This window comes from Gymnodraco acuticeps, unplaced genomic scaffold (genome assembly GCF_902827175.1).
Source record: "Gymnodraco acuticeps unplaced genomic scaffold, fGymAcu1.1, whole genome shotgun sequence".
Taxonomy (NCBI): domain Eukaryota; kingdom Metazoa; phylum Chordata; class Actinopteri; order Perciformes; family Bathydraconidae; genus Gymnodraco; species Gymnodraco acuticeps.
Genome location: NW_022990358.1, coordinates 14,965 through 31,909, shown reverse-complemented (window position 1 = coordinate 31,909; position 16,945 = coordinate 14,965). Strand labels below are relative to the sequence as shown.

Genomic DNA, 16,945 nt, shown 5'->3' with positions numbered 1-16,945 from the left:
GCGTCTCTCCAAACTCTCTACAGCGGTTACTCAACTCGTTCCGGAGCAGCTCTGGCGGGAAACACTGTCCAAACCGCCTCTTCAAAGCCCCCGCTAACGCTTCATAGCTGAGTCGGTCCACCGGGCTAAGTAGTAGCAGACATGAAAGAGCCTCTTCTGTGAGACACAAAGCTAGCTGAAGTGCTTTAGTCTCTACTGACCACCCCCCGGCATGAGCAAGCAGTTCAAATTGGGCATGGAAAGCCTCCCAGTCTGCCTTACCCGATAATTTGGGTGTTTTCACTGACCCGGCTGCGGCTGCTGCGGGTTGATGGGCGCCGCCATTGTTGTTTACCTCCAGCTTGGAAATGGCGCGAACTGCCGCAGAAGACGGAGACATTCCCGCGTCTCTAGCCATCCTCACCGCCGACTCTCTCAGGCGCTCTCTCACCTCCCGTGCACTCATGAACTCCTCTCTCATGTCCTTCGACCACCCGCATGCTCCATCTTCCTCTTCATCACTACTGTGTTCCTGCTTCACTCCCATCTTGCTGAATTTATCCATCCCCGCTAGCTTACCGGCTAGCTCCGTGACGCAGTTACGACTCTCGTCCGGATAGACGTCCCTTGTTCGAAAAGTTCACTTCTGACACCAATGTAACGTTCCCAAGATGAGTCGGAGACAGGCTTGTAGTTATTAGGCTTTAATAACTAGTATTTGAAGACAGATGATAACAGGTAAAGTACACTTCGTGGGTTCTACCGCACACTAACTTATTTCCTAAACCAACCACAAGATATAGCACTGTCTACGTCACAACTCCCCGCCCTCCCCCGTCCGCTCCACCAACCACAGGCCCGCACCTCAGCCATCACGGTGCAGCTCTATGATTGGCAGAGAGACGGGGGATGCCTAAGTGACACCCTGAGTAGCCTATCAGGATCGCTACAGTATGTTGAATTGTATGGAACAAGCTGTAATACTCTGCACTGAACACGAATTCCACCAGCCTGGCTGTGTGGTCGTTAAAGATTCTAATCTAATCTAATCATAGTGTAGTAGAGCAGCTGAACCATGTATCTTAATCTGTTCAACCCGAGAGACCCCGGGGCCTCCTGCAATATCTTGCAGAAAACAGTGTCTGAGGGCATGCTCATTTAATAAACTATGAATGTTTTATATCCATGTAACGGAAAGAAACTCATCTAACTGATCATTTAAAAAAATAAAAATAAATAAAAAAACCACAATGCTAACGCTGAGCCTCTGAATCAGCAACGAGCGAAAAATGCTAACAGATGACTGCACCGAAATTCACTCACAAAACATTATTATTTATCTTTGCTGCACATCTCAACCTATCGTTTCACATCGTGAGGGGACACAGAATCGATGGTTATCCTCATTATCACTCAATCATACGAACTCTCGGAGATAATGACAAGAACACACATCAAAACATATGGAGCTAGTTAGCCAAAAATGGCTCACCTGTGTGTGGTAGTCTGGTCAAAAGTTGTCTTCAATGGCATTAAAACGATAAAAAAAACGATGCTGAAGTTAATCCGTAGGTTAATCCAATGTGTCTGTGTCACTTTGAATGATTTCTGATAATCCATGAGCAATAAATCTGCTTTTCGGTTTTGAGATGTCAGACCTAGAGACAGCTTCACTCTGGAGCAAAACTCTGTACACGAAGACGCCATCTTTTTTTTAACATGAGTGCGTGCGGGACGATTTCCCTTCGATTATATTGGCTCTAACGGTCAGAAAGAGATGTCACATGTCAAAATCGCAGAAGGGGGCCAGAGATAAAGAAAATCCACCCAAATGGCCCCAGAAGAGGTTTTATTTGCTAAATCTGTCTAAAAAGGTCAAATATCACTTGTTTTGCCTCAATCTTGATACAGGGTACTTATTATATCTTGTACTTTGGATTACTAAAGCTTTTAGTCTACTAACCCATCATCAAAGGTTAGTTTTCACTATAAGTAGGCTACAACATATTTTTTGGACGGACACTATAATTTACAGTTTTTTTTACCATGTTCAATCTGAATTTTCTTTAAAATAAAAAACATCTATATTGATTCTGACTTTTCTACATCCAACTCACAGGTTTATCATTAGTTTGAGAAAAAAGATTATTAATTTAACCATTTTAGAAGGGAAGATATGGTCATTTGTTCTGGGAATGTCATTTTCGAGCCTGAGACCTGAAAAACAGGCTCAGGGCTAAAGTAAACTTTCCAGCTTTTTGATAATGCCGTTTCCAGCTGATCCAAGGTTCTTAATGGTTTATTCAGCATAAGATGTAGCAGTATCTTTTCAATATTTAACCTTAATCCTTCAGTTCATCACAAGCACAAGATGTAGTGGAGTAGACGTAATGAGTTGCAAAAGTACCTCAATTTTTTTTTACCTTGCCACAATGTTATTGTTAGCTATAAACATGCTTCTATACACTTTGCTCTCATTACACTGTAGTGGGGTTATTTCAGGTCCTTCCACATCAAAACATCCTTTTGTGTATCCAGTCTTCACCTAAGGCGTATATGACAGTCAGATACTCATCTAGCATCATCTGTCCTATGTTCGTAATGTGGGGGATGGGATTTCTTGGGAGCATCTCCAGAGAAGGCCAAACCAAGGACACATGTCATCACATGAGGCCAGGTTTGATTTACGGCCGTTTTATAGCGCTACTTGACTGAGGGGAGAACAACCTCTGGGGAGCAGGGGTACTTTCATGTACTGTATGTCTGTGTGTGCGCGTGTGTGTCCATGATGATGAAAGGAGTAGCAAAGTAATTTTCGTCCTCCTACTCACAGTTGTTATCATGTACATTATCGAAAGATTAAAATGATTAAAACCATAAAAAATAAATTCAGGATGTAGTTTTACGAAAATAGTAGAGGTTTTATTTTCAGCCACAGTGCCAGCGAGGCTCTATGGACGCTTCAATCTGTCAGTTGGCCCAAGACTTTGGACCAAACTGAAAGCCTATTGTTTGAAATGTCTTGGAGACTTTCATGGTCCCCAGCTGAGGAATACTAATGAATACTGACTAATGTCTAATGCCATATTCAAGACAACATTTTTATTTATCCAATCCTAAAAAAAACATTGACATATAGGGCTACACATGCAGCAGCTTTAAAACCAATGCCAATTCATAAACACATATAGCATCAACAACAAATGCAACAATAGCAGAGAAATGTGAAATGAAAAATGGGAAGCAGAAAGCCAGCACAAATACTTAAACAGCATACACCATTCAACAAAAGAAAACACAAAAAAACCTGAAATTCCACAGAGAAGCAATGCATATCCAATCAACACAATAGCAGGTCTCCAGGCCTTTAGGGGAGCGCTTAAACGAACCCAAGAGAAAGAGAACACAACAGAGAGTGCTTTTGTTTTTGAAGCAGAAAGAAAAGTTGAGTAAAGAGTCAACATAAAAAGCAAAGTGTTGTTTTTCAGATTTGACCTACGTTTTTTTTACAATAGGATGGTTAAATCTGTTGCATTACTAGGAAGACATCAATCAGCTTCCAGGTGTCTAAAACATGCTTAAGTAAAACTATGACCACAGACTGTCTTGAGATGTTACAATAGTTGTGAGCATGTTAGCATTTGGCTCAAAGCATCTCCCTGCTCTGCATGACTCAGAGCTGGGAGTATGGCTGCAGACTTTGAGTTTTCTTCTATTCCATCCAACACAACAACATTTATTTCCATCCAAGGTCAAATGAGGAGAACTTGAAATGCAAGGATCAGTGGTGTTTGCTCTTCTGTATCTTTCAGCTCACTCTCCTTCTCTCTGTTTGTCCATCCATCTCTGTTTGTCTGCCTGCTCGCTCACACTGTCCGTTTCTCAGCTTCCAGCAAAAACAGGAAAGTAAGTCTTCTTTATTTAAGACTTTCACAAACCTGGCATTGACATTAGCACAAATTGACATGCAAAAATGTGCGCACAAACACACACAGACTGTGTGTAGAGGGAGGACCTGTCACACCCGGTCAGCTGCCGAGTGAAAAGCATTGCAAATTGACGTGAAGTAAATGGAAACCCAGGCATTTTAGCTCCATGAGACTGGGCTGACTAAGAGCTGCAGGGCCACACACACAAGCATGAACGCACACACTCACACACAAATAGAAGTTATTTATGTCAGCACACAAGCAAACACACATTATGTGAGAGTGTGTGAGCGCTGCAGGGAGGAAAACTGACAGATTGCGTCATCTTCCTGTGTGTCCTGCAACGCCGAGGAGCTTCCCTGATTCTGACTGATTTGACTTTTAAAACATATTAATATTTTAGGGAAAAAAAGAAAAATGTTTTTACCCTAAAAAAAAATAGATGAATTGGGTCTTGTTAATACTCCGGCCAATTGTTTTATAGTAATACTTCAGATGTTTCATGTTCATCTTAGGTTAAAGGAAATTCTAATCAATGTTTTCTATTTGGGTATTATTTGATTGATTTAATTATAATTTCTGTTTCTGTTTTACTGAAAACTGTGACCAACATGGGAAATCAAGTTGACTTCAGCCAACACTTTAGTATTTTTTATTTAATGTAAATCATCTCAATTGAGCTTCCTAAAATGATGGAAGTATTCCCTCCTTAAACCAGAAATGGACTTACAAGTTTATCAAACTACTAAACAGAGCAGATAAGCGTGAAAATGCCGGTCTTGTGATTTTGTATGTGCGGGATTGAAGTAAAGCTTTTGGCAAATAATATGAAGACTGCACAGATCAGGGGCCGTGTGGCTGTAATCAGACACTACAGCTGTTGTTATATTATCCATTTTTTTAAATTGGTCAACATAAAGCAGGGATTTGTGAATAACTGGTCACCTAGTAACATGTATAAGCCACTGTGAAATCCTTGTCTTTTGTTGTTCAGCTGTGTTGACAGAGCACAACTGGCTTTAAACAGCTGGCGCTCAGCAGAGTAACCAGACAGTCTGCAGTAATATTAAACCAAGATAACTGCAGTTTAGAACAGGTTTTTTTAAACCAGCCTTATTGGGAAATTAGGCTGTTGAAATGCTGAATCTCACAGAAATCCAACCAACCGTCCAAAAACCTGATCATTGATTGGTCAGGCAATAAATCAGATGTGACCTCCCCACAACCTACATGTCAAACGGCCACCATTAAGACAGAAATTAAGCCTAACACTAAGTGTTTAGAGGCCAAATCCATAGTTTCTGCCCTACCAGCTATATTTTGGTGGAGTCAAACAGATCCATCCCAGCATTGAGTGAAGGCCAAAACTACAGGATTACCCAGTTATAATGACCCTGGTAGTGACAGAACAGGTGGACAGTACACAATTTGGTTGAGGGCATTGGATCAGTCATCTGAACTTTGAATTATTCTTTCAGACCTGTTGAAAGTTGTATGAGGTACTTATCCAGTCAGTGTAAGTGTACACTTTGCCATCAGACAGCCCTTTTTGACGGATCAAAACCACCAGGATTCATTGACTATAAGAGTAATTTTACCTTGCAGAACACACAAGTTAGTGTACTGCTGCCTCAATTGTTTAGTTTGTGTTACTGTGTTTTTGGTGTTCTAATGGGTTAGTTTGTAATCGCTAAAGTCACAAAATAAGACAAACAAACGACCTAATGGAGGCAAAGGTGGACTGTAAGGCAAAATTAAATTTCTGTCTATGGTGGATTTAAAGAGAGCAAAGGGATATAATCGTTTCAGATCCATTCCGAAAAAAAGATCTGTTTTCCATTCAAATAAAGCAAATAAATATAGCTTAAACTGCATTTGGAAATAATTCTATATATCCTAAAAGATAGACTGGGTGAATTTGAAAGGATGTGGGGTCCAATGGTTTCATTTATAAGGGGGACGGTCGGCTGAGATGCATTGCAAAAACAATTGTTAAAGTTCATTTATTTATTTGTATTATATATACTATTTTGTATGTTCTTTCCCACTATGATTATGTATGACATTAAGTATGCTATTCCTGTCATGCTATGTTTTTTCTTTATTATTTCTTGTTGGCTGTTCTGTTTGTCTTCTATGTTGAAAAAGAGAAGCACGATTTCCACCCCAAAGAAGTATGTACTATTGCTTACACTTGTATGCTTCTTCTCAATACAAATATAGCTTTAAACTAAGACGGATAGTGACTTAAATACTGTATGTTTAGCTGCTACCTGTGTCTACAGCAGAACATTGCTCTGCTGTTTGTTTCTTCAATGGGCATGTCGAGCAACATCTACTTTAGATAATACACAAACTATGGATAAGTACCTCATACAAGCCCATTTCAAAACATCTGGACTATCTCTTAACAGGTTAGTTATTCCAGGAAACCAGGTTCAGGCAACCTTGTCCCCCACAACAGTAATTTACGGTGAACAGATGGTTCCCAGAGGAGTCTAAACAATCCCATCTTAAATTAGACTAAAACATTTCAACAGACTAACCCATCGCAGTATAACAAACCCCTCCCAACCCACTCCTTTTCCTTTGCTGTCTCCACAGCTGTCACTTCTTTCGTCAATCCAGCCCTCATCCATTCACCCTCATCCATTCATGCTCTCTGCTATCTCGCCCCCATACTAAACGACTCTCCACTCCTCCACTGAGGCTGTCAGACTCGTGAGGAAGCAGCTTATGGAGCTTAGTTCTGGAAAGAGGCATCACCACCTACTTTATCCCCTGTCTGATGACTCTCTAGGGATGGTTGCTACACACACACATATACGAGAACTCCTGGGTAAAGCCAAGCATTGATAAAACAGTAATCTGGTCTTCAATCCCAGCATGTGTAGCTGAAAGCGTTGACGTCTCAGAGTTGTCTAGAAATGTCTGTACCTATAGTGTCACGGCTAGGCAAACCAGTATGAATCCAAAAGCACGACTCGACAAACAAAGTACAAATAAAAGTCTTTACTGAAAAAATAGTGACACTGTGAGCTCTCCGTAGAGGTACAGGTTTCGATAACAAAAAACCCTCTTACGAGGAAAAGGTTAACATAGTATCAAAAGTAAAAAAGATCAAGTAAATTCCAAAACCTCGGTTCTTAGCTCTTCGCAGAAAACATGGACTTCACGCTGGCAGTCAGGCACATGGGACGAAACAAACTGGCAACAAGACAAGGGAGACAGAAACTATATATAGGCAGGCTAAGGGGGAACAGGTGCAGACAATTAGGGCGGAGTCGCCAATCACAGTGGAGGGAAAACACACAAGGGGAGGAAGTGAGGTAATCTGCAACAAGAAGGAAAGGTTACTACAAAATAAAACAGAATACATGACTGAACTTAAAACATTAACTTAACAGATTTTACGAGATATAACATATAGTCTGTGTAGTGAGAGGAAGAGGCAGGGCAACAAAACATGTCAGAGTGAAAGACTCAATGGCTTTCAAATATTACATACGTAGGTCGAGTGATGAAAGCAGGACGGATAAAATGTTAGGGTGCATTTGTTAAGCAGTGAGACTGACATGGCATGACAAAATATGGGTTGGTCTGTCCACAACTTTCAGTGAAATATGACAAACTATAGTATGGATTGCTATAACGTTTGTTTCAAACATTCTTGTCCTCCTTAGGATGAATCGCAAGAACTTTGGTGATCCCCTGACTTTCTATTTAGCGCCACCACCAGGTCAAACTTTGTTCTTTATGACAACACATATCAGCACGTTAGCTGTGTATATGTACAACATCAGACTCTTTCCACCACTTTAGTTCACACTAGAATATGTCAACAAACATTGGCTATTCAATTCCATACAGACATCCTAACCCTTCCCAAACAACATGTTGATGATCCCCTGACTTTCCATTTAGCGGGTCAAAACTTAGGTCTTGTCATTTATGACGACAAACATCAGCATATAAACTGTGCCGAAAGGAAAGCCTCACATAATCTATCCATCACCATACTGAAATATCTGAACAACTATTGGATGGACTGTCAGAAAATGTCATACAGACATCCCTTGTCCCTCAACAATGAATCCTAGCAGTATTGGTGATCCCTTGGCTTTTTCTGTTGTGCCACCATGATGTTGACATTTGACGTTATTGACTGAAAGGTCTAAACAACTATTGGAGTGATTACCATGACATTTTGGAGAGACATTCCTGTTCCTGTTGAGTTATAATAACAACCCTGGTGATGGCGCCTAGGCAATGAAACAAGCAGACTTGGTGTATCAAACGTGGGTTGTTGCATCCTCATTTTCATTTCATACAGCTTTAGATCTTGAAAAGGCATGGGGAGAAGATGGCTTGTGGCAACAGATACAAGCTTTAGAACACCGCTTCCTGAGACCTTGTGGCCGTTTTAATGCTTGTTGTGCCATGTCGTGTGACTGTCAACCGAGGCCGACTGTCCTTTGTGTGTCAGCAGTCATGTGCCAATGAATACATTGTTTACTAGAGCACAAACTTGTCAGCGACAGCTTGAAGTTCTTCTCAGATACAACCTCTTATTTTGGATCAAAAGCTGCAAAAGATTGATTGCATTTACCTTTTTTAATCTGCATGCGTGTGTATTTGTGTGTGGAGAAGAGTGATCTGCATGACAAGCTCAGTATGAGAGCAAACACCCATATGGTGGTGAGTGGAAATCACAGATTTCCTGTGTCTCTGTGCGTGTGTTTATACACCAGAGGCAGTGCGGAGGCCACTAAACAGAATGCAAACCTCAGGCTTATTGTCTGTCTCTGTCTCCCTGCCGTTCTGTGGTATCTGTTTTCTCTCTGTTTGTGTGTGTGAGACAGCTTGCTGAGGGGTTTTTTATGGGTTTATGATGAGGAAGTTGCAAGGGAAGAGAGAGATAGAATAATGAGGAGAAACAAGGTCAGAGATGCACCAGAACCATGTCCTAACACGCCCTATTATGCCCTCACATAATGTTTATATTTGTCCCCTTTGAGAAATTAGTTTTGTTATTGTTACTTCTTGATTCACACATCAATAAGAAGAGATGTCAGAATCTCCAGCTACCAGTCTAGACAGATTGGTCTGTACTGGTACTTGAACAAGACCCCACTGACTGAGATACAACCTCCATCTAAAAAGGAACCTGTAAACAGTCTAATTGTCGCTGGTGTTCACTAATTGATGAAACAGAAAGTGTGTCGCTGTTTCAGATCGGGTTATATAAGTCATAGATTCTTGCTGTGACCCTGACGATAAACAGTTCAGACTAGGGGTTTCACCAACTAATCGACTAGTCGACTACCTTTACCACTAGTCGGCGCTGTAGGCCCTAGTCGAGAAAAAAAAATGGAGGTAAACGAGGTGCTGCAAAATGCTTCAAAACACGTCCGACATTCTTATGTATAGCAGTACTTCAACAAAGATGTAACCAACTCCACAGTGAAGTGTCAGTTGTGTACAGCTGTACTGAAGTTCAACAAAAATACATCTGCTATGCGCAACCATCTGAAGATGAGGCACCCGCTGCCGACAGCTAGCACTAGCAGTAATGCTAGCACCAGTGAGCAACGGACCGGCGTCAGCACATGACAGAGGCAGACCAGCAGCAAGAAAAAACGGGTCTACAGTGATGTGGATGATGAGCTAGGGTTTACTGCCAGCGGACACCGCATATCCCCACAATGGATAACCCACTGGAGTGGTGGGCAGAAAACGTGCACCGCGTCCCCCGTTTAGCCAAGCTTTCGAGGAGCTATTCCAGCCACAGGCACCCCGAGTGAGAGGGTTTTTTCCCTGGCAGGCAACGCTGTCACCCGAAAGCGGTCAAGCCTCCTTCCCTCACATGTCGATGCGTTGGTGTTCCTCAACGCAAACCAAAAATCTGGAAAGGTGGACGTTATCGTGGAGGACAGCGAGTAAAGTGTTGCGCAATGCGCTGTTGCGCACTGGATTTACGTGGCATTTCAGTAAACAGAGTTTTTTGCTGTCGATTTTGGTGAGTCCAGTTACTGTTTGTTATTTACCAAGTCCAGTTACTGTTTGTTATTTACTAAGTCCAGTTACTGTTTGTTATTTACTAAGTCCAGTTACTGTTTGTTATTTACTCAGCCATGTAACACAAATTAAAATGCAGTGTTTAATGTAACTGTATGAGTTCCAATATAAAATACAGTTGTACACCTCTCTTTGTGTGTCTTTATTATGACGTAACGACTAGTCGACTGCTATTTTGAAAAACGTGTCGACTATTGGTAGTTGTGAAACCCCTAGTTCAGACTACACATTAGTATCTGACCCATCATAGCTTTCCATCTTTAACAACCTGATTGAAGTCATCGGGGAGGAGGTGCCAACGACAGACTCTTGGGGGGCTTATCATCTAACAAACAATGGCGGGCTAGGCAGAGATGTGGACTTTAACTCATTGTGACTTCGACTGAAGTTTTGATGACTTGAACTTGATAGAAAATTAAGACTTGAGACTTTCCTTGTTACCCTAGAACTAATACAATTATCAATGGTCGTGTCTGCCACCTTATTTAGTCAGTTCAAGCTATAATCAAACTTATAATATGTAGACTGAACTAGGGGTGGGCGATATTGAAAAATATATTATCACGATATTTTTCAAGCAGTATCACGATAGACGATATATATCACGATATTTTTTCATGTCGGTTATTATGGTTATTTTTCAAGTTACTTAACAGTACAACCACCTACAAGGTAACAGCAACTAAAACAAAAAGGAGTAACAGACCAAAATACCATTTCAAGCTGGTTTTATTTCTGAAATGAATCCCTGAATGAACAATTCAACATTTTGATATGGCTTCAAGGCACAGTTTCTCAGTATAAAAATGAACTTTCTGAGGTAGCACTAGCAGTGAACATCAATAAACATGAAAAGGAGGGTAAAACACAACTAATTAAAACATAAAACATCAATGAGGAAAAGTCAGTGCCAAACAATTAAAATGTAAACTTTAGACTTGAAGTGCAATAAAAGACTTTAGCATAACTGAAGGGAAAAACTATATAAATACCTTATTGATAAAATAAAATATAAGCCAACAGAATCAACCAAGACAATAAATGAAGTGCAATACTGTCTGAATCCTGACTAGACAGCTTTAGAGCATGTCTTTCACATCAGTTTATTTTTTTTATAGTTTTAAAAAAATATATATATATATTTCAATTTTTTTTTTATCACGATAGATACGATATCTCTGAAAAAGCATATCGTGGAGACCTAATATCGTCACGACGATACATATCGTCATATCGCTCACCCCTAGACTGAACCCATATAAGGTAATACCACCACGAACCTCCAGAACGTATTCTGTATATCTGAACTCTACTGGGGGATTTAAACCACTTGTCAGCAAGATATTCCCTCATTTGGTGTTTTGAGAGTGGACTGCACTGTTCAAAAGCCGGTTCAGATAAAAAAGACACTTGGACGATAATAGCCTGGAACGGAAAAAGAAGGGAACAAAAATGGGTGTTTGGCGAATGGCAGTTTTATGGTGTGAAGTATATCAGAGTAGATGCATGGTGTACTAACAAAAAAACAAAAAGATAAGAGAATTGTTTTGCCAAATATGACAATATTCCATGACACGTTTAACATCAACCAATGTTCCCATAGGGAGCTCTTCAAATGTAAACATAGCAACGAGCAAGAGGAAGGATGTTGTTGGTGCTGTGAGGTGAAAGTAAGAAACTAAGGAAGGCTTTTCCAAACATAAGATGGTCATCAGCATAATTTACAACTTCTCACGCGATTGTTTGTTTACATTGTTCCTTCTGATTAATATTGTCCCCTTGAGACCCCTGACAGAGAGTCATGCAGGGCAGACATCACCACACAGCAGCATATACAAGGTGGAATAGTGGTCTCTGTTTACATCTGTGTTTCTGTGACAGATACATAATTACACATCTGCCTCCAACCATCTTTTCTGGCTGTGAACCATTCAAATGTGCCCGTGATATATAGCTAATCAAACACTTGGGGCCACAGTGGGATTGTGCAGCACATCTGCTGTTCCTGCTGTGCTAGGGGAATTCCCGAGAGTTGGAAACAATAATGCCTCAGCTGCAGATTTGAGGAGGAGGAAAGTCAATTACTGTACATTTCCACCATCCAAATTGCTAAACGCTTGACTGAATGAGTTCATGTGGAACACGTCGTCACTGGAAGTAATGGGAAATTCATGAATCTCAATTGATTGCTTTGATGGATTAGGTCTGACTGGACTTGACCCTAACCCTGACATCGTTTTATGATGAAAGAGGCAATTTCACCCACTTATACTGGACAGGTGTCCTCATAAAACCACTGAATTCCATTACCTTCAACCTTTATTTATATGTGCCATGTGCATATAAATCTTAGTTATTATAAAGGGAATAAAGCACCCCTTTAAAAATACGATATCAGCACTTTTGCAGCAACCTCAGGTGACTGAATTCATTTGCATACTGCAAGTCATAGCCAATACATGTTTTAGCCTTTCTTTACAATAATTGTACATGCATAGAGATATTATTCTTTGACCAACAGTCAATAAAGGGAATCAGGGGCTCTAACTACGGATAACGTAACCAAGTCAGTTCATTATAAATAACAAAGACACATTATGGACATATTAAAAAGTCACTGTTCTTCTGTATTTTCCCTGCAGAGTTGAAGCTAAAAACTCAGAAATAGATACGGTATCACAAGGAGCTTATATTCTTATTTCAACCTTATTTCTGGACTTTCCCTAACTCTATCTACGTTTTGGAGGAAACTTCAATCAATGGGTCATGTCTGCAGAAAATGCTTGTATACATCGTCTTTTTATCATTCAATATTTATTTAGATATATTTTGAGATCAGCAAGATCGGCTTGGCTTGAAATGTAAGTGAAAAAAAGAATAATGATAAAATAAACAAGTGAAGTATTCACCTCAAAGCATGATACTGGTTCTCCCTATATTAACTGACACAAAGCCTCGGTATTGGTATCAACATCTGTGATTCTGGCCCTGGTATTACTTAGTAGTAATATCTGAATAAAACATTTTTTTTGGGCAACTAAAACAATTGCTTAAAGATAGGGTAGGTAAGTTTGAGAAATCGGCTCGAGATACACTTTTTGTTATATTCCATGGAATGCTCTTAACATCCCGATAGCAATGAATATCTTAAGCGCTTTGACAAAAAATCCATAATAAAATGTCATCTGTGGAAGCCGTAGCACTGTAAAAAGCACGACCAATCATTTTAGCCGGCCCGGCTAAAGTAACTGGATGGCCTACCTGCCTGTCAGCCTTCCATCTGTGCACAAACTTATCTCGTGCCCTCATTGGTCATGTGCGCGTTTGTGTGTGTTGGAGGAGGGGCTCTGTAAGGAAGTGGCAGATTTGTTCCGGCTGTGTATTTTCAAATTCTAGCGCACTCGAGCTGGTTTTCTCCAAAATGACCTACCCCATCTTTAAGGTAAAAAAATTAATTAAAAAAATTTGACAGAAAAGTAAGACATTAATCTTTCATAGGATATGAACTCGGATCATCTGCATGAACATTATATGCACCATCATCCATTCAGCATTCCTACCTTGAAACTCTAATTTCAAATTAATTTCATACATAAATGCTGGCACTGCACTTCAAATCAGTCATATCCTACGATGGTGGACTATCCATAAATAAATATGTGTTTGTAAATTGTACCCTTTAAAACAGACTGTGTTACATTTCATTTACCTACTGACAGCAGGTATTTTGCCACTAAGTTGGTTTGCTACTAAAAAAACAGGACTCGAGACAATTAAGTGTTGAATGCTAACATTTCGAAAAGCACCGACCCACAAGAAAATAAACCTACAGTAGGAATTATTTCCCCTGAGTTCAGCAGGCAGGGGGTGTTGAGTCGGCGTGAACCGTTTCTGCTCAAGCACATTAGCCACATCAGTCAGCAGCCTGTATAATCCACCACCACAATACAGTCAATACAGTTGATTTGGGGTCAAAAGGAGCATTCAGCAGGGATTATAGGGAGCATGGGAAAGAAGAAAGGGACTCAATAAAGTTGATCATGGCAGAGGATGATGGACCAAATAAAAAAGTGATTGTTATAGTACTGCAAATCGATTTCACACACACACCAAGGACAATTCAAGCTTCCTTTTCTTCATCGTTTCCTTCCATCTCAGCTTTGAAAATGGTGCTGCCACTACATGTTAGCCAGTGAGCTCCTCCTCTGTACTGAGGACTCTTCTCGAGCTGACCACTGGTTATAACATGGAGATGAAAGACTTCTCGGCTGCACAGACAAAAGCTTTGCTCTTATTTGAAAAATGTTTTGATATTTTGCTACATATCGTTATTTGCTCTCTTGCTGAGTTAGATGAGAAGATCAATGCAGTATCTCCAATATGTCAGTTAGCTTAGTTTAGCATTAACACAGAAAGCGGGGTAAAACCACCAGTGTGCTCTGTCAGAAAAACAAAATCCACCTACCAACGTGTGTAAGCCACACTGATAAACAGGCTTGTCTACATATGGACCACTATCTTTTTTAAATAAAAACAAGAAAATAAGGTTTAATTAAGCGAGCTTTAGATATGCATTATTATTTTATTTAGACTTGAGTCGGGCTAGTTTTTATTCCTTCTGTTTTATACTAAGCTAACAAGCTGCCGGCACAAACTTCCAACTTGAATCAGTACATATTTCAAAATGTTGAACTATTGCTTTAAGATTACGGACAATATAAATTAAAAAGTAATAGTGTAACGATTTAAAACGCAGCTCCTCTGTCTTGGAATAGTCTGCAAATTAAATGGAAACTGAACAATCTGGTGCCACTAAATGTTTTTAAAGCTCGGTTGGATGCTACTCAATCGGAAGCTATAGGTACCTGTTTATGTGGATAATTATGTAAATGATGCTGTCCTTTTGATGTTCTATTTATGTTTTATGTTTCATGTGGAACTACTTGAGCAGGTCTCCCTTGAAAAAGAGATCAATGATCTCAATGGGATTTATCTGTCTAAATAAAGGTTTGAAATGAAATGAAAACAGGCACTTATCTACGTCCGGCCAAGCTTTATTATTCAAGTCCAAGTGATTTATCTGAATAATTGTTTTTTACCACAAATATCCGCATTGGCTTTGTTGGCAGTAAGCTGCAAAGATATAGGCTGATAGAGGACTTTAGAGAGTCAACATAAGCTGAAGTTAAGGGTTCTGCATCAAAAATGTTTGTATGCTTGATAGATGTGAGAAAAAAAACTAAAAACAAGAATATATGATTTAATGAAGCAAGTTATTCCCTCTAAGAAATCATACAGAATGTGTAGAAACACTTGCATAATCTCTTAGAACTGCAGTATTGTAGATACAGAATATATAATTTGAATGTTTAGATTTATATATTGTGTTTGTTTGTACATGTTTGTCGCTCAGTGTGAAATCATAGAAATGGAAATAAAACTAAATAAAATTCAGATAGATATCAGTTGTGCTTAATAACTGCTCCTTAATGATAATAAAAGGTATATTTCTTCATGGTAAATTGGAACTGTACAATCATAGTAGGTCATTCAAATGACGTCAGCAATCCGAGGTTTTCTGAGGAAATAAACTTAAATATCTGAGCAATATGACAAGTAGTCAGGTGAAAATGTTTCTCAATTTAAATAGTTAAGAAATAGATAGGTGTTTTAGGAAAATCAGAAATGCACTTTTAAACCAAGCAGAATTGTTGTCATTTTTAAAAATAATTAGATTAGCATTGATGATTGAAGGACAATCAAGTGTTACTGATACATTGACTTATTATAACCAACCAGCCATTTTAATTGAAAAAAACTTCAAACTTAAGGGTACATTTTAATTATTAAAAAAGATAGACCATTTTTCTCATTTTAAAATGAATGTCTGTTCTTACCTGAGGCTTTCACACAGATGTATTGTTTTTTGCCTGTCGCAATAAGAGCTGCTTCAGTGTGACAGAAAGTGAAACGCCAGCAGCTCCGTATCTGCATCCAGCATCTTCTCCGGTGCTCTCCTCCTCACTGCCAGCCTCCTCGACACACACTGGAGTAAAAGCCTCTCTCCACTTCCCCCCACCCACCTTCTCTCTCTCTCTCTTCCCCTCCCCCCTCTCTCTCTAACTAAAGCCGTCCACTCTCATCTCATCAGCACAAGACAAAATGGTGATGTCACATTTGCTGGCAAAGTGAACTATAAGAAAACAAAAGTGATTAGATCTTAAATACCAGTGAGTGTGCTGGAGTCTGCAGAATGAATGCCTTTTCTTCTAGTGGTGAAAAGAACATTGACTTTAGTATTTTATTTGAATATATCCTTTTGTATGCAACTGTATATCAATACTGCTAGATTTCCAATTGTACTGTTTTGGAAGGATGTAGTTAACAGTTGCATTGTAGATGAAGATTTTACTTTTTTTTTTAAATATATAAACAAAAACAAAAATAAGATTAAACTAGTGGTTTTCAAAGCATTTCCAGTACTTCACAAAATTAAAAAAAGATGCTTAAAAGACTTTACATTATAATAAAGTAGGATTTTGAATGCATGACCTGGTATTTTGACATAAATGTAAAAAAATATTCTGCTTGCCTAAACTTCAAAAACGACTAATTTGAAAAAAGATCGAATTTCCTTTCCTGATTAAATCCAGTGCTGCCTCTGACTGTATACATGTGCTACAAAAGAGCTTGTATTCATGCACCATATGGGAATACTTTCGAATAGATCTATTTTTGGTCCTTTATTTCCCCTGAAGCTAAACAGCTGCACTTATTATGTGCAATACAATACAAATCCAATAGGCCTGCATGCACTGTGCAATTAGAGACCATAATGATTATGTAATTCTATTATTCAGCAAACGTAGCCAAGAGTTAACCTTAAGCCATTTACCAGACCGGTAGCTGGAGACACAGAGATGTTAACATCACACATGTTACTGATGCTATTGAAATGT

The 16,945-nt window shown here is 39.4% G+C and overlaps 1 protein-coding gene across 3 annotated transcripts in view; it reads right to left on the bottom strand.

Annotated features, from left to right (window-relative positions):
* The window catches only part of rph3aa (rabphilin 3A homolog (mouse), a), a 57,305-nt gene that overhangs the window by 30,333 nt on the left and 10,027 nt on the right, over positions 1 to 16,945 (bottom strand). The window contains exon 1 of one of the 3 annotated variants that reach the window (XM_034224143.1): positions 15,884 to 16,021. The exons of the other annotated variants lie outside the window; for them this stretch is intronic. The gene's annotated coding sequence lies outside the window, so the exon portion shown is untranslated. Of the gene's footprint in view, positions 1 to 15,883; positions 16,022 to 16,945 lie in introns of those variants that run through there. 3 annotated transcript variants of the gene reach the window in all.